Genomic DNA, 25,501 nt, shown 5'->3' with positions numbered 1-25,501 from the left:
TGAACGAAGCTTGCATTAGTGGATACTTACATGAGGGGCAAGCATATGGTACTTAGATTCGGACTTGTGACCTTTCCTTGAGAGAGATGAGTGAATTCCCATTGACCTCGGTTTGTGTGCTAATACTCTAAAAGGTGAGGTTTACTTAGGGAGAGTTGAGGATATGTGAGTTTGGATTCCACAATGACCAAAGTAATTGAGAGAGTTCTTTGATGTAATGAGTCAACTCTTGATGTTCTTGTGTCATACTTGATCCATGGTTTATCAAAGGTTAAATGTTATTAATGATTCATTCGCATTGAGAGCAATTGTTAGTCCCAATTGATGCTTGTTGAGGTTACTTTAGGATAGCTGAAAATACTTGAATTTTCGCTTAAGGGGCGGGTATTATTTTATTTGTTTGAGGACAAGCAAAAGCTTAAGTTTGGGGGAGTTGATAACTAGGAATTTTGACGTGTTTAATGCAGCTTCCTGCTTACGCTTTGATTATAAATTCTTACAAAATAGTCCCAAAAGGCTCATAAGTTGTGCTTAATTGAAGGTTTAATTTGACGAAATGTCAAAAATCGGCTCAAAAGGAGTGAAACCTGCTCAAGTACCAAAGACAAGGCAAATTCAGGACAAAAAGGCCTAGTGCGGCCACACTACACTTTGTGCGGTCTACACTAGGGGATTCAGAGAGCTGGAAAATCGAGCTTCAAGGAAGTGCGGCCGCATTCGATCTTGCGCGGTCTGCAGAAAAGAAGATCAGAGAGATGTAATTTGACAAGGATCAAGCCAGCGCGGTTCGTGGTCATTTTTGTGCGGACCGCATAGAGACCTCCGCGGCCGCAGTACATTTTGCGTGGTCCGCGGAGCCTGAGTTCAGAGAGCTAAGACTTCAAGTCCAAGAGCCTAGGGCAGCCATAGTCCATTTTGTGCGGCCCGCACTGACCCCGCGGGGGCATTTTTGTTCAGTTTTTCCAGCTTAGTATAAATAGAATATTTTTCCATTTTTAGGGTATCAATTACTTCCAGAACAAAGTTGCGCTCGTGAGAAGCTATTGTGTAGCCATTTGGGGAATCTTAACTTAGATTTAACGATAGATTCTCTGTATTTACATTAGCTTTTAATTAATATGTCTTGTTCTTCATCTATTTCTCTATTTTCTTCTTCAAGAATGAGTAGCTAAACCCATTAGCTAGGGTTGTGGCTCAACCCTAGTGTGGGTAATTGATGAGTGTTGTGATTTAAGGTTAGATTGACTATGGGTGTTTGTTATTTGGGTCGATTTTATAGTTTAATCTATGAATTGGTGGTTGCAAACACTGGTTTGTGCTAAGTTGACTTGGCTCTTCTTGAGAAAGAGAGTCTAAGTCTCCAAAATTGACCCAACAAGGAATTGGGATGGAGTCAAGATAATTGATAGTCCCAATTAAAGGGTTAAACCTCGAGAGAGTAATTACCCGACTTGAACCCTAGTTGCTTGAGCTAATTTGCCTACCCATTTGGTCTTGAGAGAGTCAATTGGGCAAAATCACTATCTCTACCGAGAGGTATGATAGTGGGTAAGTGCAACGGTTATAGCATATTTCCCCAATCATGTCAATCGAGCATTAGAAGCATTTACCCGTCAATTAGCCACCTAGGTGAAAGTCACTACCCTATTGCCTTTCTACCCATTAGATACAACTCTAGCAATTTTCTCATTAGCATAATTTAGTTCTAATTGGTAATTGATAATATTAGTTTGTTAAAGAAAAATCAAAAGATGTTTGAAAGTGACATTTGGAACAATTACACAATTCCAATCTAAATAGATACTCGACTCCATTCCTAGCTCCCTGTGGAAATCGATCCCGACCCACAAATCCGGTAAAAGCTATTGCGACCCTCTCTTCGTACTTTTTAGTAGTGCAAAGTAGGTAGCGATCAGACTCCTGATCATTCTACCCGCAGTGTTATCTCGTATGTGAAGGCTCGTCGTATGGTCGAGAAGAGGTGTTTGGCATATTTGGTGTATGTTCGCGATTCTAGTGATGAGGTTCCCTCTATTGATTCTGTGCCCGTTGTTCGTGAGTTTCTTGAGGTTTTCCCTTCAAACCTACTGAGGATGCCACCCGACAGTGATATTGACTTCTGTATTGATTTGGCTCCGGGCACTCAGCCCATTTCTATCCTGCCATATCGCATGGCCCCACCGAAGTTGAAAGAGTTGAAGGAGCAGTTGCAAGACTTGCTTGAGAAGGGTTTCATTAGTTCCAGTGTTTTGCCGTGGGGTGAGTCGGTGTTGTTTGTTAAGAAAAAGGATGGTTCGATGAAAATGTGCATTGACTACCGGCAGTTGAACAAGGTCACAATCAAGAATAAGTATCCACTGTCGAGGATTGATGATTTGTTCGATCAACTTCAGGGTGCCAAGGTATTTTCAAAGATTGATTTGAGATCTGGCTACAATCAGTTGAGGATTTGGGCATCCGATGTCCCTAAGACAGCTTTCCGCACTCGGTACGGGCATTATGAGTTCTTGGTTATGTCATTTGGATTGACAAATGCCCCAACAACTTTTATGGATTTGATGAACCGAGTGTTCAGGCCTTATTTGGACTCGTTCATGATAGTCTTTATTGATGATATTTTGATATATTCCCGCAGCCAGGAGGAGCACGAGCAACATCTTAAAGTGGTTCTTCAGACTCTGAAGGATAGTCATTATATGCGTAGTTCTCGAAGTGTGAGTTCTGATTGAGTTCAGTTGCATTCCTGGGTCATGTTGTATCAGCAGAGGGTATTTAGGTTGATCCGAAGAAGATTGAGGCAGTCAAGGACTGGCCTAGGCCAGCATCAGCTACAGAGATTCGGAGTTTCTTGGGATTGGCAGGCTACTATCGTCGGTTTGTAAAGGGGTTCTTATCTATCGCAGCCCCGATGACCAGGTTGACCCAGAAGGGTGCCCAGTTCAGATGGTCGGACGAGTGTGAGGCGAGATTTTAGAATCTCAAGACAGCTCTGACTACGACACCGGTGTTTGTTTTGCCCACAGGTTTAGGGCCTTATACAGTTTATTGTGATGTTTCTCATATTGGGCTTGGTGCAGTGTTGATGCATGATGGCAAGGTCATTGCCTATGCTTCGAGGCAGTTGAAGATTCATGAGAAGAACTATCCAGTTCATGACTTAGAATTGGCAGCCATTGTTCATGCATTGAAGATTTGGAGGCATTATCTGTATGGCATGGCATGTGAGGTGTTCACGGATCACAAGAGTCTTCAGTATTTGTTCAAGCAAAAGGAGTTGAATTTGAGGAAGAGGAGGTGGTTGGAGTTGTTAAAGGATTATGATATTACTATCTTATATCACCCGGGAAAGTCCAATGTGGTGGCTGATGCTTTGAGTAGAAAGTCAGCCAGTATGGGCAGTCTTGCTTATATTGCGGTCGGTGAGAGGAATGCTACCTGGTTGATCCTGCCAGTAGTCATATGCTTGTCTCAAAGATTAAGCCATGCATGTGTAATGTCATGGGCGGCTTTCCAGCCGTGCCCCATGACCCCTTGGGCGCGCCCCGTGGCGTCCTAGCAAGCCTTCCAATGCCTAGCGCCACGGACGGCCCCGTGGTCTTGGTCGCGCCAAGTGACAAGCGCGCATGTGCCTCTGTCGCCCCACCGATATCCCTCGCCAGCGCCCAACCGCAGGCAGATGCCAACAGCGCCGCGCGCGCAGATCCTGATGCCAAAGACTATGCTGCCGACAACGGCCCTGTTTTCTGCCTTATAGCAAACTAAGTCTTTTTCATTGTAAATATAGAGTAGTTTTATTCCATGTAATTTCATTATGTTTCTCTAGCTTAATCAAGTCTAGTCTTGTAGCTTTGGATTATTTTTTTTAAGCATTATTAAGGGGGACCAAACAATCAAAACTTTCTAGCAAGCAAACAATTCTCTGTACTGGTGTCTCTCCCCCTCGACACCGCATTTCCTTTCTGTAATAGCTTTCATTAATGCAATCAAGCTTTCTTTCATTCTCAATTCTCATTCCTGTTCTCTCAATTTCTCTTGACATTGGTTTTCCCGTACGGCACTGACAATCTAGTCTAGCGTACGGAGGGGACCTCAGTTGGCGGACAGCAACTGCACTGACATCAGTTGCTTAGCCTTACGTCGCCCTTCCAAGGAATCTCAGGAAGGCGCCGCGTAACAGTTGGTATCAGAGCCTAGGCTCGACATCGGACGAGGGAACGCATTGCCATTACCACCATTTCTGACCATGGTGAATCATGGGGACCGCATTGCGGCCCTTGAACAGACGGTTGACGGATTACTGCCCATCATGGATACGGTGCCTGAACTAAGAACCAGCCTAGGGCAAAGGTTGGATGACCTGGACCGCAGGGTGCTCCAGGCCGAAGTTGACATAGAAAACATCAGTCGTGACTCCGAGGGAGATCGGCAAACGGCAGCCACAGAGGCAGCCGAAATTTTTGGCAAATTCGAGGGACTCCAACAGGAGCGTGCCGAGGATTTAGCTTACAGGGCACAAGAGGCAGATAGGGTGACTGCCATGCAACAAACTATTGACGACTTGACAGACAAGCTCAATGTTGTCAATGCTGCCTTACAGGGCCTACTGCGAGGCGGTGGAAACCAGGTCGGGGGCGCTGCAAACCCCACCTCCGCGACACAAAAATTGAAAATTCCTGAGCCAAAGCCATACAGTGGAGCTAGGAATGCCAAGGAAGTGGAGAACTTCATTTTTGATGTCGAACAATATTTTGATGCTGTTGGGGGCCTAGAAGAAGCCAAGAAGGTAGCAACTGCTGCCATGTATCTTCAGGGTGATGCTAAACTCTGGTGGCGGGTGAAATACGAAGCTATCAAGGCCGGTGAAGATGCTCTCGAAACATGGGCAGAACTGAAGGCAGCCATCCGCCTACAATTCTTCCCCGAGAATGTTGAATACAATTCAAGGAGAAAGCTACGGGAGCTCCGTCAGACCAAATCTGTGCGGGACTACGTGCGGGAATTCTCCGCGCTCATGCTAAGCATACGCGACATGGGGGACAAAGACAAGCTCTTTACTTTCCTAGAAGGGCTGAAACCTTATGCCCGTATGGAACTACAAAGGCAACGGGTAGATACCCTGCCCAAGGCGATCCAAGCAGCTGAATGCCTTGGGGACTATCAAATGGAAGCTCGGAAGGATAGGCCTCAACCGCCTACCCGAGCGGGATTCAAAGGGGGCCAGTCTAGCAATGGTGGCCCTAGCAGAAGTGGGGGAGATCGGAACTCAACCAAACCTAAGGCTCCCTCCACAGGCAGCAACAGTGCTGCATCTAACAACAATGATCGGGGGAGGAAGCCTCCTTCAGGGTGCCGTCATTGTGGCGGACCACATTGGAACAATGAGTGCCCACATGCACAGATGAATGCCCATCAGACTTTTGATGATGGGACAGATGACGATTCAGACGATGCGGATCAGACTGAACCCGTAGGTGCCTTCAATGCAATTGTTGGCTCCATTTCTGAGGCATTAGCAGAGACTAGTGCTGGTATCCGTAAGAAGAAGGACCCATGTCCCGTCACCAAGAAAGGGAAAAAGAAGGCGGATGATGAGACTCCTCTTAAGCACGAGAGGACCTTAATGTTCGTTGAGATGAAGGTGAATGGCAAGCCCATTCGGGCCATGGTAGACACGGGTGCTACCCACAACTACTTAGCCTCGACTCAGGTGGAGCGCCTTGGTCTAGTCGTAGGGAAAGGTAGAGGCCGTGTCAAGGCTATCAACTCACCTCCCCAGCCAGTGGGTGGAATAGCCAAAGAAGTACCGATGAAGCTTGGCCCTTACGAAGGAAAATTCAACTTGCGCGTGGTGATCATAGATGACTTCGAGTTGATAGTTGGATTGGAATTCCTGAGGCAAACCAACACCATGCCTGTACCGTATGCTGACATGTTACTGATGATGGGAGCAAACGGGGCCAAGCCCTGCGTTATCCCGTGCATGCCCATGAAGATGGCCGTTGAAAACATCTCGGCCTTGCAGTTGAAGAAGGGGGTCAAAAGAAACGAACCTACGTTCCTGGCAACCCTCTGCATCGAAGATGTAGAATGCTCCTCGGGTCCCATTCCTGAACCCGTGAAGGAGCTACTACTAGAGTTTGAAGATGTCATGCCACAAGACATGCCAAAGCGACTACCGCCTAGGCGCACTGTGGATCATGAAATTGAGCTGGTGCCGGGCGCGAAGCCACCTGCCCGGGCGCCTTACAGAATGTCACAACCCGAACTCACCGAACTTCGGAGACAATTGACGGAAATGCTAGACACAGGGATTATCGTGCCCTCCAAATCCCCATACGGGTCCCCTGTGCTATTCCAAAAGAAACATGATGGTAGTCTACGACTCTGTGTGGACTATCGGGCTCTAAACAAAATTACTGTGAAGAACAAGTACCCTATTCCGTTAATGGCAGACTTGTTCGATAGACTGGGTGGTGCGACAGTGTTCACCAAAATAGATCTGAAGACAGGTTATTGGCAAGTTCGGATTGCAGAGGGTGATGAGCACAAGACGACCTGTGTGACAAGATATGGGTCGTACGATTTCCTAGTTATGCCATTCGGCTTGACTAACGCCCCAGCTACATTTTGCACTTTGATGAACCAAGTCTTCCGGGAGTACATTGATGAATTCGTGGTGGTCTACTTGGATGACATTGTGGTATATAGCAAAACATTGGAGGAACACCTGATGCACTTGCGGAAGGTCCTAGCTCGATTGCGGGAGCATGAACTATATGCGAAGCTATCTAAGTGCTCCTTTGCTCAAAAGCAAATTGACTTCCTCGGACATGTCATTGGGGAAGGGCGGATCAAGATGGACCAGCAGAAGATTCAGGCAATCACAGATTGGCCGCCACCTAAGGATATCCACGCCTTGAGGGCGTTCCTTGGTCTATGCAATTTCTATCGGCGATTCGTGAAAAACTACTCCCTCATTGCAGTACCATTGACAGAACTCCTCAAGAAGATCACGCCTTGGGAATGGGGACCCAAGCGAGCGGAGGCCTTTAACGCATTGAAAGCGGCTATGTCTAGTAGCCCCGTCTTGGCCCTTCCTGATCTGGCCAAGCCATTCGAAGTACAAACAGATGCATCTGACTATGCCCTCGGTGGCGTCTTGCTACAAGAAGGGCATCCTGTGGCGTACGAGAGCCGGAAGCTAAAAGATGCAGAGCGGCGCTATGCCGCCCATGAGAAAGAATTATTGGCTGTCGTCCACTGCTTGCGCCTCTGGAGGCACTATCTGCTGGGAACCCCGTTCGTGGTCAAGACAGACAACACAGCTGTTAGCCATTTCATGACCCAGCCGAAGTTGAATGGTCGACAGGCCAGGTGGCAGGAACTCCTAGCTGAATTCCACTTCAACCTGGAATACCGAAGTGGGAAGACCAATCATGTTGCTGATGCGCTCAGTCGGAGAGCTGATCTAGCATCAGTGTGCTTACTCGCCACCCTAAGGGGGAGCGAGGTAGCCACCTCCATCAAGGACCAGATACAAGATCTACTCATCAGAGATCCTGCTTCACAGTATTTGGTTGATTTGGTAGGACAAGGCAAGACTCGCCAGTTCTACATGGAAGATGGTTTTCTGAAAGTGAAAGGGAACCGACTTTATGTTCCTAAAGGAGGAGATCTACGAAGGACTCTTCTAGCGGAATGTCATGATACTCTGTGGGCCGGCCATCCCGGTGAAGAACGCACCATGGCGTTACTTCGCCGTGCATATTATTGGCCTCAAATGGCCGATGACGTTGCTCAGTATGTGAAGACTTGTCTAGTATGCCAGAAGGACAAGTCAGACCGCTTAACACAGGCGGGACTTTTGGAACCACTAGCTGTCCCAAAGAGACCTTGGGAAAGTGTTTCCCTGGATTTCATCACCGGATTGCCCAAGGTCGGAGATCTAACAACTATCTTGGTTGTGGTAGATCGGTTTTCCAAATATGCTACCTTTATTGCTGCCCCACAATATATATCAGCAGAAGATACAGCTCGACTCTTCTTCTCTCATGTCGTCAAATATTGGGGCCTACCCAAAGATATTGTTAGTGATCGTGACTCACGCTTCACTAGCAACTTTTGGACCCAACTCTTTAAGTGTCTTGGGTCGAAGCTGAATCACAGCTCAAGTTTTCATCCGCAATCTGATGGCCAGACGGAGCGGTTCAATGGTATGTTGGAGGAATATTTGCGTCATTTTGTAACCGGATCGCAGAAGAATTGGGTGAAGCTTCTGGATGCTGCTCAACTGTGTTTCAATTCACAAAAGAGCTCTAGTACAAACAAAAGCGCTTTTGAAATTGTTACCGGACAGCAACCGCTACTCCCACACACCGTCAATGCACCAAATATGTCTAAATCTCCTCGAGCTGCTAGCTTCTCTAAAGAGTGGAAGCAAAATTTGGAGATAGTGCGGAGCTATCTTGTCAAGGCTCAAAAGCGGATGAAGAGGCATGCTGATCAGAATCGTCGCTTTGTTGAATACCAAGTAGGAGACAAAGTGATGGTCAAAATTCCAAAACGTTACTTATTTGCAGGGGTCCATGACCCTCGCTTATTGCAAAAATATATTGGACCCTTGTCCATTGAAAGGCGTATTGGGAAAGTTGCATACCGGGTGGATACCCCAGCTTGGTGGAAAATTCATCCTGTTTTTCATGTCAGCCTCCTGAAACCTTTTCGGGAAGATACAGAGGATCCTTCAAGGAGCCAGCTCACAATACCCAGTATTCGAGGGCCCAATTCAACCGGGAAGAGGCGTGTTGAAGCTATCCTTGATGATAGAGTGATTCATGCCTCAAGGAAAGATCACCAGGAGTTCTTGGTGAAATGGCAGGGCTGTGATACAGAGGAGAACACTTGGGAGAGGGGAACAAACCTCAAAGCCTACAAGAGCCTAATTGAAGATTATCTTGCAAGTAAGGCGCCGAGGACGTCGCCAACTCAGGTGGGGGAGAATGTCATGGGCGGCTTTCCAGCCGTGCCCCATGACCCCTTGGGCGCGCCCCGTGGCGTCCTAGCAAGCCTTCCAATGCCTAGCGCCACGGACGGCCCCGTGGTCTTGGTCGCGCCAAGTGACAAGCGCGCATGTGCCTCTGTCGCCCCACCGATATCCCTCGCCAGCGCCCAACCGCAGGCAGATGCCAACAGCGCCGCGCGCGCAGATCCTGATGCCAAAGACTATGCTGCCGACAACGGCCCTGTTTTCTGCCTTATAGCAAACTAAGTCTTTTTCATTGTAAATATAGAGTAGTTTTATTCCATGTAATTTCATTATGTTTCTCTAGCTTAATCAAGTCTAGTCTTGTAGCTTTGGATTATTTTTTTAAGCATTATTAAGGGGGACCAAACAATCAAAACTTTCTAGCAAGCAAACAATTCTCTGTACTGGTGTCTCTCCCCCTCGACACCGCATTTCCTTTCTGTAATAGCTTTCATTAATGCAATCAAGCTTTCTTTCATTCTCAATTCTCATTCCTGTTCTCTCAATTTCTCTTGACATTGGTTTTCCCGTACGGCACTGACAATCTAGTCTAGCGTACGGAGGGGACCTCAGTTGGCGGACAGCAACTGCACTGACATCAGTTGCTTAGCCTTACGTCGCCCTTCCAAGGAATATCAGGAAGGCGCCGCGTAACAATTAGCATGCACGGTCGCACGTTCTTCCTTATTGGAGTGTATTCGTGATTGGCAGTTTGATGATCCCCATTTATGTGTCCTTAGAGACACGGTGCAGTGTGGACGTGCCAAGCAGGTTACCTTAGATGATGATGGAGTTTTGAGATTGCAGGGTCGAGTTTGTGCGCCTAGTGTAGATGGGCTTCGAGAGTTAATTTTAGAGGAGGCCCATAGCTCCAGATACTCTATTCATCCGGGTGTCGCGAAGATGTATTAGGATCTGCGGCAGCATTATTGGTGGCGTAGAATGAAAAAGGACATTGTTGCATATGTGGCTCGGTGTTTGAACTGTCAGCAGGTTAAGTATGAGCATCAGAGGCCGGGTGGATTGTTTCAGAGGGTTGAGCTTCCCGAGTGGAAGTGGGAGCGGATCACGTTGTTGGACTCCCGCAGACTCGGAGGAAATTCGACGCAGTTTGGGTCATTATTGATAGGCTGACCAAGTCAGCGCATTTCATTCTTGTGGCAGTCTTTTATTCATCCAAGAGGTTAGCTGAGATCTATATCCGGAAGATTGTTCGTCTTCATGGTGTGCCTGTATCTATCATTTCGGACCAAGGTACGCTCATGTTTCTGGAGAGCAGTTCAGTGAGAGTTAGGCACCTAGGTTGAGTTGAGTACAACATTTCATCTGCAGATGGATGGGCAGTCCGAGCAGACTATTCAGAGTTTGGAGGATATGATGTTAGCCTGTGTCATCGACTTTTGAGGTTCGTGGGATCAGTTCTTGCCTTTAGCAGAGTTTGCTTACAACAACAGCTACCAGTTGAGTATCCAGATGGCTCCTTATAAGGCTTTATATGGTAGGCGGTGTCGGTCTCTGGTTGGATGGTTTGAGCCGGGGAAGGCTCAGTTGTTTGGTATGGATCTGGTTCAGGAGGCCTTGGACAAGGTCAGGATCATTCAGGATAGGCTTCGTACAGCTCAGTCCAGGCAAAAGAGTTATGCAGACAGCAAGGTTCAAGATGTGGCTTTTATGGTTGGTGAGTGGTTGTTGCTTCGAGTATCGCCTATGAAGGGCGTGATGAGATTTGGGAAAAAGGGCAAGCTTAGCCCTAAGTTTATTGGTCCGTTTGAGATTCTTCATCGAGTGGGAGATGTGGCTTATAGACCTGCATTGCTGCCGAGCTTATCAGCCGTGCATCCAGTGTTTCATGTCGCCTATAAAAGGTCATCACTTGCTTTAAATTAAATTCCGTGGTCTGAGGCCTTGAAAACCTCATTTAGAGTCACCTCAATTTGCATGCACAGTCCGAACACGTAGTCGGAAAGCTTAAATATGAAATTCTGTGAAAATGATAAAATTTGGTTATAAAATGAGTTAATTTGAATTCGGTCAACGTTTTGGGTAAACGGACCCGGACCCGTGATTTGACGATCCCGGAGGGTCCGTAGGAAAATATGGGACTTGAGCGTATGCTCAGAATCGAATTCCGAGGTCCCAAGCTCGAGAAATGAATTTTAAAAAGAAATTGTTTTCTGAAACTGTTTAAGGAAAATTGAAATGAAATTTGCTTAGAACATGATGGTATCAGGCCTGTATTTTGGTTCCGGTGCCCGGTATAGATCTTATATATGATTTAAGACATTTCTATGAAATTTGGTGAAAACCGGAGTTTATTTGACGTGAATTGGGCTTCCGATTGAGGAGTTATGGACTTTGAGAATTCTTGATCATAATGTTAAGTTTTGAGGTTCAATTCATGATTTTACATGTTATTTTGATGAGGTAATCGCACGAGTAGGTCCATATGATGTTTTTGAGTTAGTATGCACACTTGGTTTGGAGTTTCGAGGGCTCGGGTGAGTTTCAGGATGTTTTAGGCTTAAAACCAGAAGTTGCAGGTCTCTGAACCCACCAGTGCGGTCCGCGGTCGACCTTGTGCGGTGCGCGATGGAAGCTGTGCGGACGCAGTTGACTTTGTGCGATCCGCACAGGGCGTTGTTGTGCGGCCGCAGTCGACTTGTGCGGTCCGCACAGGGCACTGGACCGCAGTGCCCTCAGGAAGGCCTGTGCGGCCATAGTCCATTTTGTGCGGTCCGCACAGGGGGTCGGAGAGGGGTATAAATAGACGGGATTTTCAGTCATTTTTCACTTTTCAAAACCCCAAAAACATAAGAGGCGATTTTTCAAACAACCTTTCTTCTCCAAATCAATTGTAAGTTATTTTTAACTAGTTTTCTTCAAACATTAACATCTTTTAACATGATTTCAACTTCAAATCAATGATTTTCATGGGGAAATTGGGTGTTTTGGGTAGAACCTAGATTTTTCAAAAATTGGGGATTTGGACCTCGATTTGAGGTCCGATTTCAAAATAAATTATATATTTGAGTTCGTGGGGGAATGGGTAATCGGGTTTTGGTTTGAACCTCGGGTTTTGACCACGTGGGCCTGGGGATGATTTTGACTTTTTGGGTAAAACTTTGGAAAACTCATTTTCATGTGTTCAAATTAATTCATTTAGCGTTTATTGATGCAATTAAGTAACTTGTGGCTAGATACGAGCGAATTGGCAGTGGAATTAAGGGGTAAAGCTATAGTTGAAACTTGAGTTGTGTTCGAGGCAACGAGGTAAGTGTTCGGTCTAACCTTAGCTTGAGAGATTAGGAGTTGAGTCCTATTTGCTATTTTCTTCTTGTAGAGTACGACGTATAGGCATGGTGACGAGTATCTATACGTTGGTGTCAAGCATGATCGTGCGTCTTAAATTGATACTTGTTGTATTCCCGAATGTTACTATGGTTGAAATAGTGAGTAAATCCTTTATATTGAGCAACGACTTGGTTTGTTTATCGTGGAATCTACTTATGATTGAGAAATGGTGGTAATTGAGACGAGTAGGAGTTGAGTTAAGATTGGTTATAGCTGATTCTCCCTTTCTGGGATGTATATACTTGTACTGTTGAGTTCCCTTGCCGGAATAGCATAGTTTATTTTGATCCCTTGCCGGGACTGTTGTTATGATCATTTTAAGCTGTATATTTGGAACGCGTTGCGCGCCGCAACAGATATTATATTGGATCGGGTTGCACGCCGCAACAACTATTATATTGGCTCGGGTTGCACGCCGCAACAACTATTATATTGGATCGGGTTACACGCCGCAACAATTATTATATTTGGATTGGGTTGCACGTTGCAACAACTATATGTATATATGGATCGGGTTGCACGCCGCAACAATGTTAAATAATACAGGATCGGGTTGTGCGCCGCAATAGTAGTATTATTACATTGTTGTAGATATTGTACTGTTCTTTCATATATCTGTTCGGTTTCTGTTAGGTTGATACATTTCCCCGAAGCATGTACCCCCTCCCTTTTAAACTGTTATTTCCTATTTATTTTTCCGCCATATATTATATAACTGCACAGGTTTATCTGGAGTCTGGTTCTAGCCTCGTCACTATCTCGCCGGGGTTAGGCCAGACACTTACCAGCACATGGGGTCGGTTATGCTGATGCTGCACTCTGTACTTATGTGCAGATACCGGAGCAGCATTTGGTGCGCAGCAGTAGATCGGGAGCCAGCCTTTAGTCCACCGAGATAGCCTTGCAGGCGTCCGTAGGCCCGGCGTCTCCTCTATCCTATTTTGTGTTTTGTTATCTCATGTATTCGAGACAAACAATATTCTCTTTCTTTCAAACTGTTGTATGTAGCACTCTTAATAGTCCGTAGATGTTGTGACACCAGATTTTGGGTAGAGACATGTATTGGTTTCTAGATATTTTGGTTTCATATTTATTTAAGACTTCCGCTAAATTTTATTTTCCGCTGTCATTTAAATGCTTATTCATTGTTAATTTAATTGGTTAAAAATGAATTAAAACGAAAGAGTTAATGATTTCAAAGTTCATGGATTGCCTAGCTTCTACGAGTAGGCGCAATCACGACTCCCGAGGGTGAGAATTTCGGGTCGTGACAGTTATGCTTCACATGTTGCCTTTTCTTTTATGCCAGTCAATTAACTTCTGAAGCAACTTACGTAAATAGTGTTTAGTGAGGACATGTGATCAGCGCTGGAAATAGAATTTAAATTTTATGGTTTCTAAATTTTAAAATAGCGACATTAGGTATAAGTAACTGAATTTTGAATTTAATTTTTATATATATTAATAAATTATTTAATAAAAATACACAGTATGAACACAAAACGCCGGCCGAACTCGTATGTCAGCTACTAGATCCGCCCCGCATGTGATTATCAATTAAGTTACACATATATGTGCACTCGGTGTTTTGATCAAGAAAATTTAATATAAGGCATGTGTCTTATATATCAATTATCGTTAAGCGATACTTTTAACTTATAGTAGTAACTCGTATGATTAAATTGTATTGTTGTATGTAAATATAGAGTACATATAAGATATTCACCGTACTTTTTTTCTCACCTCATAGTTATTATCTTCACTTTAATTGTTTTTACTATCTACTCCATCGGCTCTGCGCCCATCTGCCTATGATATGATAGAGAAGTAGCTTTAGCAAAAGGGCTGAGAATGCAGGAGAAAGATCTTTGTAATAAATGTCACAACACAAATATTGCTTTGAAGTGATATATATAAGCCTATTTTATTGGATCTTGGCTTCTTTGCCTTTTTGCCTATTGACACGTATACTGTTGTTTTTATAACCAGCAAACACGTGTACCACTACACACAGCAATCACTATCTTTTTTATCCCTGTAATGCTCAAAATTCAGTGTTTCATACGATTTGAGTTCCTGCTTCAATTCATATGCAGTTCTCTTTCTCCTTCACAGCTCTGAAGTGAATCTACTCTCTTCTGGTGGGTTTCTCAACTCCAATATCACTTTCTTTCTCACTTTGAGCAAAATAAATGAATAGAGTGTCAGCTATGATGAGTGACGGTCCGAGGGAGTGTTGATTTTGGATTTTACTATATGGGTACATGAATTAAGAGAGCCTGTGAGAAATAGATTGAAATGAAACTGGAGAGGAAATGGAAGAGATTGAAGTAGGTGAGAGCACACGTGGTATGATGGAAAAAATACTATAAGACACGTGCAAACTGGAAAAGAATTATACCAATGAAATTGGGCCAACTTCAACGTACAATTTATATAGCCTTTTGTACAATAGCGGGATGCTGTGTTCGTACACCCTTAGACATTTATATATAACAGAATATATATATATATATATAGTTACACCCCATATTTTCCTACGTGAAAGTACATCGTAAGTCAATTGATGTAAGATCAGAAATGAGATCGGCTTTGAAAGTACATAAAGTAAGTTACTCGTGTTACTTTAGAGGTTACAAATATTTAAGATCGTGAATAACAAGTACCAAGAGGGTTGGAAAGCTTAGACGCTAAACGAATTGAAGAAAATAAGTTTCGTCAAAAGTCAACAAGTTTGGAATGTTATAACATGTACTTTTGGGGTGAGACTAGGGTGCTTAACATGATAAGAATGTTATAACATGTACTTTTGGGGTGAGACTAGGGTGCTTAACATGATAAGGAAGTTATGTTATGAGTTATTTTATTCGTATGATAGTCGTGTGTTACGTTTTGAAGTCAAGCGAGTTGTGGAACAACAGTTGGCAAAGATCATCACAAGTTACATTCATAAATATGCTGAAATTAGGTCAAACGTAGCTGTGCTTTTCTCCCAATAAACTTGGAATTACGGGATTATCCACATATCATATTGAAGCTCTATGAGTCTAGTTTCCAACGCATTAAACAGTTCGTCAATACGACATCAGAGTAGAGAGATATTTTTGTTTTTGCAAGATTGCGCCAAACAATTCTCTATGGGCCCCACATAGGCAGTTGATATATATATATATATAAGATGCCTCAACCCTGTTTTAACTCATTCTTTTTCAGTATCTTCAAACTCTAGACACCTAAAAACACTCTCTCAAGGTTCTCTCATGATCCAAGATCCAAACAAAGGGCAAACAATACAAATCAAGTGTCGGAAATCCCGCCGCGCTAGTAAGTTTCTTGTTCTTTTTGTTGTTGCTTATTTTTGGGTGGTTCCGGCCCGTCTAGAAGGTTGTTTTATGTTCTGTAAAATACTTGCTCATGTTTTTAATATCAACCCTAGGTGATTTCAAGTCTTCCGAAGTGATTCTAGTGCTGAAAACCCCGAATTGATTGTTAGTTTCGCTTTTTTGTTCAAGTGGTTGCATTGGAAGGAGATTTCGTGTTGTTCTAAGCTCAAATTGGAGTTTTTCTATCTATTTAAAATTAATGAACCTCTTACTCTACATGTATTTAAGCTTATCCAAGTTACAACTAAATCGTTGAAGCTAGAACTTGTGAGATATCGATCGAAAAGCTTGTTAATAATGTTGTTGATTGTTGGACTGTTTGGGAGGTGGTGTTGCAGCGTTTCATGGCTGAAAAATTTATGGAATAACCTGAGTATATTGGGTTGTTATTATCAACAATTTATTGAATATAAAGAAGAGGGAAAGGGTTCAAAATATAGTGTTACTAAACATGAATTGAGCTTGCCGCTCGGCATGTTATTGTGTTGTTTGTGTTCCATATAGCTACTAGTTGTTGTTTGGGCTGTTTTGTTGACTTTTAGTAACTTATGAGATGTAGTAAAAACAGGGGAGATGTTGTCTGTTTTCTTATAGAATATTAGTTTCAAAATATGAGAGTTAAAATGCTTATGTGATGACGACGAAGCCGATGTAGTCATTGTAGACATAAAAAGATCATATTGAGCTTTGTTGACGACTGGAGAGAAGATTGCAAAGGTATGTTAAGGCACTTCCTTCTTTTTTTTTTGGCATGATCTAAGTGAAATGAATGTAAACGATATGTTATTTCATAACGGATCTACTCCTAGCAACTAAGGTTATTAATGTTGTTCTTTCCTTATAAAGTTAGTCTAAGCAAGTATGTATGATCCTTGAATCATATGAGGTTCATATTGATGGTATGGATGTTCATAATGTTGATCGAAGGTGCAATGACCATACATCACTCCGAAAGATTTAGAACGTGATCCCATGAGTGCAACATGCAGTATATATATATGTATCTGTTTTACTCTACCGAGTTGCGCTATAGTCAGCCGGGTACGGAACCTATTGTGCAACCACTGATCAGTTGGGTTTACCGAGCTCCATATGGTCATGCACGATTCTACCGAGCCTTATGATGGCCAGGTATGTTTTTACCGAGTCCTCTTCAAGGCCGGGTACAATATGATGATGATGATGCCCACGGAGGTGTATGTTTTTAAAAGTTATGTATATATATGCATCATCTGTTTCATGCCAGTCATCCTCAGAGGTACTTAGATGATATAGAGTGTATCTTCTATATCTCTCTTTACATTACCGTTCTTATTTATGCTTTTCTGCCTTACATACTCAGTACTTTATTCGTACTAATATCCTTTTTGTCTAGGGATGCTGCGTTTCATGCCCGTAGGTCCCGATAGATAGGTTGACAGTCCTCCTAGTAGGCTATCAGCTCAGCGGAAGATGTTGGTGCACTCCACTTGCTCCGGAGTTGCTTATTTGGTCAATATACTTTGGATATGTATTGATTGGTATGGCGAGGCCCTGTTCCGACCTTTATGACGTTTATGTACTCTTAGAGGCTTGTAGATAGATGTCATGTATATGGATACTTGTATGACCTTGTCGGCCTATGTTTTGTAGTACAAATGATCATGTCGGCCTTATAGGCCCGTATGTCACATGTATAAGTTTGCATATCATGTTGGGTCGGTCTTCTGGTTATCTCATGACAGCCTTTCCGGCTCATGTACCTATGATAGTACGATAAGAAAGATATGTTACGTTGGTACTAGGTTGAGTAAGGCACCGGGTGCCCATCGCGGCCCTTCAGTTTGTGTCGTGACAAGAGTGATATCAGAGTAGTTCTCTCTTAGGGAGTCTACAAGCCGTGTCTAGTAGAGTCTTGTTTATGGGTGTGTTGTGCACCACACTTATAAATAGAAGGCTACATGGCATTTATGACTGTCACTCTTTCTTCTTACTTTAGATCATGTGGTAGAGCTCAGTTGGCATAATTCAAACTCCTAAATTCTACTTTATTCATAATAGAACGATACCTACATCTAAAAATACAGTTGGTAGATTGAATGTGGTAGTGGAAGCGTTGAGTAAGAGGAACTCGATTTTAAATCATGCTTATGATGAGTAAATTCAAGGTCTTTAGTAGATCATGTGTGTACCAAGATGTGTAAGATTCCTATTAAAGAGCCCTAAGGAATGAATATATATTGACCCATATGGTAAAAAGCAACGAGAGAATCAGAATGTAGATACAAGTTTCAACAAGTAAAAGAAGCAAGGTGAAGAAGGGCATGAGGTACCCAGTTAGTGAAGATTATCAGTATTTATAATTAAGGAAGAGAAATATAAGCATTCAGAGTTACTTTCAATAGTAACAGAGGTATGTGTATATAACGACTCAACCTGTAGTTTTGGGAATTTAAGTTCCGCTCACCGACATAAGGTCTTGAAAAGAATCATATTATGTGTATAGACTTGCATGCGTGGTTGAATTCAGTTATAGCATGATTCAGAGTTGAATTGGAAGAAGGAATCTAGTTTTGGAAGCTTAAGTGGTGAGAATTTGACCGGAATTTGACTTTTGTGTAAACGGCTTTGAAATGATTTTTGAATGATGTCAACAGATTCATATGGTGATTTTGGACTTAGTCGTGCATCCGGATTTGGATTTGGAGGTCCGTAGGGTAACTTGAGGCATTTCGGCAAAAGTTGGAAAAGTTAAAGTTTGGAAAATGGAAAAGTTTGACCCATAGTTGACTTTTGTGATATCGGGGTCAGAATGCAATTTCGAGAGTTGAAAAATCTTTGTCTTGTCATTTGGGACTTGTCTGCAAAGTTTGTCGTCGTTTTGGGTTGATTAGATAGGTTTCGGCGCGAATTTTAGAAGTTGGAAGATTTGGAAGTTCATAGTTCGATTCATGACATGATTTGCATTTTCGATGTTGTTTGATGTGATTTGAGATCTCAAGCAAGTGAGTTCGTATTACGTTATAGAACTTGTTTTTGTGTTTAGACAGGGTCCTGGGGGCCTTGGGTGTATTTCGGGTGGGCTACGGGTCATTTCCCTTATTTTTGAACGGTTGGTTCTGGTGTCTGATGTCCTTCTTCGCGATCGCGAACCTCCTTTCACGTTCGCGAAGCGTCCCTGCTGATCGCCTCAATTTCCTTCTTCGCGTTCGCGTAATACTACCCGCGATTGCGTAGCTCTGCATATTTCCCTCTGTCACGACCTGAATTTCCTACCGTCGGGATCGTGATGTCGCCTAACATTGAACCCGCTAGGCAAGCCAACATTAGTGATTTGTTTACCTTTTTACTTTATCTTTTAGCAATTTACAAGTTAACATAACATAAACAGCGGAATAAAATGCATAAGAATGGAATTTAACAATCTAACTGAATACTAATATGAAATCCATAATATAACTCCACCTAGAATTGGTGTCACAATGTCACAGACTGTCTACGAATACTACAAATAGTGGTTTGAATAAGAAAATACAAATTTGTCTCAGAAATAGATAAAACAGAAGGAAATATGATAGAAGGGGACGCCAAGGCCTGCAGACACCTGCAGGACTACCTCGGGTCTCCACTGGACTGAAGGCAGCAACCTCGAATTACGATCCATAGGGTCCAGCACCGGGACCTGCACAAAAGAGTGCAGAGTGTAGTATGAATACAACCGACCTCATGTACTGGTAAGTGTTGAGCCTAACCTGGACGAAGTTGTGACGAGGCTAAGACACGACAACCATATAAACATGTGCAATTAAATCATATACGAGAAGCAACAATAGCAAGAATTAAACAAACTAAGATGGAAAAAGGGGAAACATGCTAAGGGGGGTATCAGGTTATGACAATAATAAAGTTAAGCGACAAAGTAAATATCAAACTTGAAGCAACGGAAATAATAACACAGTAACAAGTGCACGACATCACCCTTCGTGCTTCTACTCTCGTCCTCACTATAGAAATCAACAGAAACGACACGACATCACCCTTCGTGCTTTTACTCTCTCATAATCATGGCACGATATCACCCTCCGTGCTTTTAATTTCATTAATATGGCACGACATCACCCTTCGTGCATTAACACTCATAATATCGGCATGACATCACCCTTCGTGCATTAACTCTCACTATCAATATCATGCACGGCATAACCCTTCGTGATTTACACTCTTCCTCACCCAAACAATAGGAATAATAACGTCCTGGCAAGGGAGTCAACAATAGAAACAATACCGTCCCGGCAAGGGAGTCAACAATAGAAACAATATCATCCCGACAAGGAAATCAGCTATAACCCATCTTGTTTTAACAATTACTTCACAAAATAAACCTCAACTTGAGCCAATACTCGACAATGGTCAATTTCCAAGAATTTATCATAAGGCTTGTTCCACAGTGCTAATCATTAATTTAAGCATGAACAATACATAATAAAATCACAACAATCTTAATATAAGACTCACGGGCAATGCTTGACACCAATGTATAGATACTCGTCACCTCACATATACGTCGTACTCGACACTAACACATAGCAAATAAGATACAACACCTATTCCCTCAAGCTAAGGTTAGGCCAAACACTTACCTCGAATTCCACAGCCAAACTCAAGCCTCAAATATCGCTTTCCCTTTTGATTCCACTTCTACTTCATATTTACTTATTAACATTAATTGAAGCCAAAGAAACCAACTCAAATGAAAAATTATAGATTTCCCAACATTCTTCCAAAAAGTCAAAACCCGACCCCAAGCCCGCTTGGTCAAAACTCGAGGTTCGAGCCAAAACCCGTTCACACATTCACCAACGAGCCCAAATAAGCAATTAATTTCGGAATCGACCCCAAATCGAGATCTAAATCCCCAAATTTGTAAAATCCCCAATTCTCTTAAAATCCCTAATTTCTACCCTTAAAGAACAAGATTTAGGCATAGAAATCTAATGGATGTTGATGGAAAATGAAAGAAATGGGTTTAAGAACACATACCTATGATTTGGTGTTGAAATGTCTCTTCAAAAATCGCCCAAGGTCGGATTTTAGGGAAGCAAATATGAAACTTTGAAGAAATCCCGACCTAGGTTCTGTTTTTACTCACTGGACAGACCTTCTTCACGGTCGCGAAGGGTCTGTCGCGTTCGCGAAGGGTCTATCGCGTTCGCGTTGCTTATGGCCAGAAAGGCGTACGCGTTCACGATGAGCTGCTCGCGCTGGTCTATCCCCCATGACCATCGCGGTCGTGGGCCTGGGACCGCATTCGCGAAGAACAACTCAAGGTCTCCCCCAGCCACCTCTATTACACTACGCGTTCACGTGTGGCCAGTCGCGTTCACGAAGAGAAATCCCCCCAGTGCTCCTCGTTCACGACCAAGACCTCGCGTTCGCGTAGAAGAAACCCCTCCCCAGCCCAGCTTGTACTTCGCGTTCGCATGAGCTGAATCGCGAACGCGAAGAACAAATTATCAGTATATCAGAAGCAGCAAAACAATAGAAGTTCCTAAGTCCAAAACATCCTGACACCTATCAGAAACTCACCCGAGCCCTCGGAGCTCCAAACCAAACATGCACACAAGTCTAAAAATATCATACGGTCTTATTCGTGCGATCAAATAGCCATAATAACACCTAGAACTACGAGTTTAGCATCAAAATCAAAAAAAAATCTCAAGAACTCTTAAAGTTTCCATTTCACAACCGAGGGTCCGATTCACGTCATATGAATTCCATTTCTTACCAAAATTTACAGGCACAACTTAAATACAATATTAAACCTGTATCGGTCTCCGGAACCAAAATACGAGCTCGATACCATCAAATTCAAACATCTTTAAATTTCCATAAACTCTTATATTTTCAGTTAAACAATTTCTTTAAAAAATTCATTTCTCGGGCTTGGGACCTCGGAATTCAATTCCGGGCATACGCCCAATTCCCATATTTTCCTACGGACTCTTCAGGACCGTTGAATTACGGGTCTGGGTCCGTTTACCCAAAATATTGACCGAAGTCAACTTAAATTCAATTTTAAAGGAAAAATTAGCATTTTTCTCAAATTTCCACATAAAGGCTTTGCAGATATATGCCCAGATTGCGCACTCAAATCGAGATGAGATAAAAGGAGGTTTTTAAGGCCTCAGAACACTGATTTGACTTGTAAAACAAGTGATGAACATAGAAATGTACCTGAGTCGGGGAAAAGATGGGGATATCGGCTCCGCTTATCGGACTCGGACTCCTAGGTAGCTGCCTCGATAGGCTGACCTCTCCACTGAACATGAACTGAAGGATAACTCTTCGACCTCAACTGACAAACTTGCCGGTCTAGAATAGCTACCAGCTCCTCCTCAAAGGTCAAGTACTTGTCCAACTAGACAGTGCTGAAGTCAAACACGTGTGATAGATCGCCGTGATACTTCTGAAGCATGGACACATGAAATACTGGATGCACAACTGATAAACTCGGTGGCAACACAAGTCTGTAAGCCACCTCTCCTACTCTATCAAGAATCTTAAAAGGATCGATAAATCTAGGGCTTAGCTTGCCCTTCTTCCCAAATCTCATCACGCCCTTCATGGGCGACACCCGAAGAACACTCGCTCTCCGACCATGAATGCCACATTATGAACCTTGCAATCGACATAACTCTTTTGCCTGGACTGAGTTGTACGAAGCCTATCCTGAATAATCTTAACCTTATCCAAGGCATCCTATACTAAGTCTGTACCCAAAAACCGAGCCTCTCCCAGCTCAAACTATCCAACCGGTGACCGGCACTACCTACCATGTAATGCCCCATAGAGATCCATCTGAATGCTCGACTGATAACTGTTGTTTACGCAAACTCTGCTAATGGAAAGAACTTATACCAAGAACCTCCAAAGTCAATAACATATGCTCGGAGCATAGCCTCTAAAATATGAATAGTACGCTCGGACTGTCCATCCATCTGAGGATGAAATGCTATGCTCAACTCGACCTGTGTACCCAACTCACGCTGTACTACCCTCCAAAAATGCGAGGTAAACTGTGTACCTCGGTCAAAAATGATAGACACAGGCGCACCATGAGAAAGAACAATCTCCCAAATATAGATCTAAGCCAATCGCTCTGAAGAATAGGAATTTGCCATAGGAATGAAATGCACTAACTTGGTCATCCTATCCACAATAAACCATACTGCATCAAACATCCTCTGAGTCCGTGGGAGTCCAACAACGAAATCTATAGTGATACGCTCCTACTTCCACTCAGGAATCTTGATCTTCTGAAATAAACCACCAGGTCTTTGATGCTCGTACTTTACCTACTGACAACTCAAACACCGAGCTACATACGCAACAATATCCTTCTTCATCCTCCTCCACCAATAATGTTGCCGCAAATTCTGATACATCTTAGCGGCGCTCGGATGAATAGAGTACCGGGAATTATAGGCCTCCTCTAGAATCAACTCACGAAGTCCATCCACATTAGGCACACCAATATGACCCTACATCCTCAAAACTCCATCATCTCCAACTGTAACCTACTTGGCACCATTGTGCTACACCATGTCCCTAAGGACAAGAAAATGAGGATCATCATAATGCCGAGATCAGATGTGCTCAAATAATGAAGAACGAGCGACTGTGCAGGCTAGAACACGGCTACGCTCAGAAACATCTAACCTCACGAACTGATTGGCTAAAGCCTGAACATCCAAAGTAAACGGTCTCTCACCGACCGAAATATACGCAAGGCTACCCATATTGGCTGATTTCCTACTCAAAGCATTGGCCACTACATTGGCCTACCCTAGATGATACAAGATGGTGATATCATAGTCTTTCAATAGCTCCAACCACCACCTCTGCCTCAAATTTAGCTCCTTCTGCTTGAACAAGTATTGCAAACTCTTGTGAACCGTGAACACCTCACATGACATGCCATATAAATAATGACTCCAAATCTTCAGCGCATGAACAATGGCGGCTAGCTCTAAATCATGAACTGGATAATTTATCTCGTGGATCTTCAACTATTGTGAAGCATATGCAATAACCTTGCCATTCTGCATCAACACCGCACCAAGTCCAATATGAGATGCATCACAATACACTATATATGCCCCTGAATATGTGGGAAATAACAACACCGGCGCCGTAGCCAAAGCTGTCTTGAGCTCACCTCACACTCGTTCGACCACCTGAATTGGGAACCCTTCTGCGTCAACCTGGTCATCAGGGCTGCAATAGACAAAAAACCCTTCACAAACCGATGGTAATAGCCCGCCAAACCAAAAAAACTCCGGATCTCTGTGGTTGATGTGGGTCTAGGCTAGTCCATGACTGCCACAATCTTCTTAGGATCCACCTAAATACCCTCTGTTGATACAATATGACCCAATAGTGCAACTGAACTCAACCAAAACTCACATTTCGAAAACTTAGCATATAACTGATTGTCCCTCAAAGACTGGAGAACGACTCGAAGATGCTACTTATGCTCCTCCCAGCTGCGGAAATAGATCAAAATATCATCAATGAAGACAATCACGAAGGAATCCAAATAAGGCTTGAACACTCGGTTCATCAAATCCGTGAAAGCTGCTGGGGCATTTGTCAACCCAAATGACATCACTAAGAACTCATAATTCCCCTATCGAGTGCGAAAACCTGTCTTAGGGACATCAGATGCCCTAATACTCAACTGATGGTAGCCAGACCTCAAATCAATCTTCGAAAATACCTTGACACCCTGAAGCTGATCAAATAAATCATCAATCCTCAGCAATGGATACTTGTTCTTGATGGTGACTTCATTCAACTGTCGATAATCTATGCACATCCTCATCGATCCATCATTCTTCTTAACAAACAACACCGGCGCACTCCAAGGTGAGACACTAGGCCTAATAAAGACTTTATCAAGCAAATCCTATAACTATTCTTTCAAGTCTTTCAACTCTAGCTAGGCCATACGATATGGTAGGACAGAAATGGGATGAGTGCCCTGAGCCAAATCAATGCAAAAGTCAATATCCCTGTCGGGTGGCATACCCGACAAGTCTGCAGAAAATACCTCTGGAAACTCACGGATAATGGGCACATAATCCATAGAAGAAGCCTCAGCACTAGAATCACGAACATCGCCAAATAGGCCAAACGTCCCTTATCAACCATATGCCAAGCCTTCAGATATGAGATAACCCTGCTGGTAGAATGATCAGGAGTCCCTCACCACTCTAAACAATGCAACCCCGACAATGCTAAGGTCACGGTCTTAGCATGACAGTACAAGATAGCATGATAAGGGGATAACTAATCCATCTCCAAGATGACATCGAAATCAACCATATCGAGAAGCAGGAGATCTACGCTAGTCTCAAGACCCCTAATAATAACTACACACGAACGATAGACTCAATCTTCTATAATAGAATCACCCGCCAGTGTAGACACATATACTAGGGTACTCAAATAATCACGGGGCACAACCAGATAAGGGGCAAAATAAGATGACACATAGGAATATGTGGACCCTGGATCAAATAAAACTGAAGCATCCCTACTGCAAACTGAAACCGTACCTGTGATAACTGCATCAGAGGTCTCAGCCTCAAGTCTGGCTGGAATAGCATAACATTGGGGTTGGGCCCCACCACCCTGAACTACATCCTTGGGATGGCCTCCTGCTGGCTGGTATCCACCTCTAGCTGCCTGACCTCCACTT

Source organism: Nicotiana sylvestris, chromosome 5 (genome assembly GCF_000393655.2).
Source record: "Nicotiana sylvestris chromosome 5, ASM39365v2, whole genome shotgun sequence".
NCBI lineage: Eukaryota > Viridiplantae > Streptophyta > Magnoliopsida > Solanales > Solanaceae > Nicotiana > Nicotiana sylvestris.
The sequence above is the reverse complement of the archived record's forward strand: the minus strand, read 5'-3'. Positions refer to the sequence as shown.